We start from the raw sequence: 1,712 nt of genomic DNA, 5'->3' as shown, positions 1-1,712 counted from the left end.
CTCTGCTTATTGTGACTATGATACATGCAGCTCATTTATACCAGAGAACAAGGGACAACAGTTTTTTACTCTTACAGGAGCAGGTACTGCAAACCTCACGATGGAATCTAATCCTGCACAGAGTATAGCAGATTACCACCAATCTGCTGCTGTGATGATCACAGGTGAGTTGACAATTTTTTGATCTCCCACTACACATCTGTAATTTATCTGTGAAATTTAATCTCCACAGAAAGCAAGTCTACAAACAACATGAAAGAATCTAATCCTACACAGAGTACAACAAATTACCATCAGTCTGCTGTCATGACAACCACAGGTGAGTTGAAAATTTTTTGATCTCCTTCTACACATCTCTAATATGTTATCTGTGACATTTCATTCCCACAGTAAGACCCTCTACATACAAAACGACAGAATCTGAACCTAAACAGATAATGGCCACCAGTGTTACCCCAGGTTAGTTGACAATCTCTTAAATAATTTCTACACATTCTGTCATAATGTGTTAGCTGTGAAACTCCAATGTCTATGGCTATTTTGTATATCAAAGCAAAAGGTTGAACTAAATTAGGTTTCCAGTTTTAAAAATGACTTATCAGCATTCGCAGACTTACAGATTCTCATGCGCTCTCTGCGCAGACAGACTACTCTCTGAAAACAGAGCACAGAAAGATGCTTTTGTCTGGAGAATTCAACTTTCAAGTTTTCAGATTCCCAAACAATATTATTTTCACTATAGTCAAAGATTATTAAGAATCTGTATGTGTCATAGTGGTGGCCACCAGAAAAGGTCCAGTGACTTGTAATGAAAATGGTACTTCTGGAGGTAACCAAGGTGACTGCGTCCCTGCAGCTGTGATGGAGCTGGTTGATGAATCTGAGGTATGTAGCACTTTGGACATTTCTGACCCTAAAAACAGAATTCATATCTACCCACAACTCTGTTTTGTTGCATATTATCTAAAATGTTGTGTCCATTTAGAATGTTTGGGAGAAGATTTTCTATTCTACTAACTAAATAAGTATTACTGAACAGCTAGAAAGTAAAAAAAAATAAATAAAATTGTTTGGCGCTAAAAGTTATGGACATTATCAATAGACATTGTCTAGTAAGAATTCTATGCATAAATACAAATGTATATTTGTGGGAATAACTTCAAACCTGGCCTAATAGTGGAGAGCACCAACATGTAGGATTCCAATCAATGACAAAAAATGTATCTGTTTAATATAAACTACAGAGGTGATTGGTGGTAAATACTGTGTTAAAAAAGTCTCCCCATTTTGTTTTACATAAATAAGTGATTTCACCAAGAGAGATTATTTTTATTTATTATAGTATAAGTGGGTTATAGATGTAGAGATTCTACAGTAAAATCCCTCTAATGTTTTATTCTGCAAATGCTAGACAAAACTCTTGACTATATTCAGTTAATTATGGTGTCTTGAAATGATTTGGTTCAAGTAGTAAAACTGGAATCCCACAAAAATGTGCATACGAGATTGCCTGAGAACATCGCAAATGATAAAATAAACTTCAACTTTCCAGTACAATGTATAAATAAAAAGATCACCAAATATGTATTTGTTCCAACTATATTTTACATTAGATGGTTCATTACCAGCTCCTACACATAAAGACAGGAGCACACAGTGATAAAACCCCTTTAACTTTAGTAACTTTAAAGACACATTTAACACCATCCAAC

Source organism: Poecilia reticulata, linkage group LG21 (genome assembly GCF_000633615.1).
Source record: "Poecilia reticulata strain Guanapo linkage group LG21, Guppy_female_1.0+MT, whole genome shotgun sequence".
Taxonomy (NCBI): Eukaryota; Metazoa; Chordata; class Actinopteri; order Cyprinodontiformes; family Poeciliidae; genus Poecilia; species Poecilia reticulata.
The sequence above is the reverse complement of the archived record's forward strand: the minus strand, read 5'-3'. Positions refer to the sequence as shown.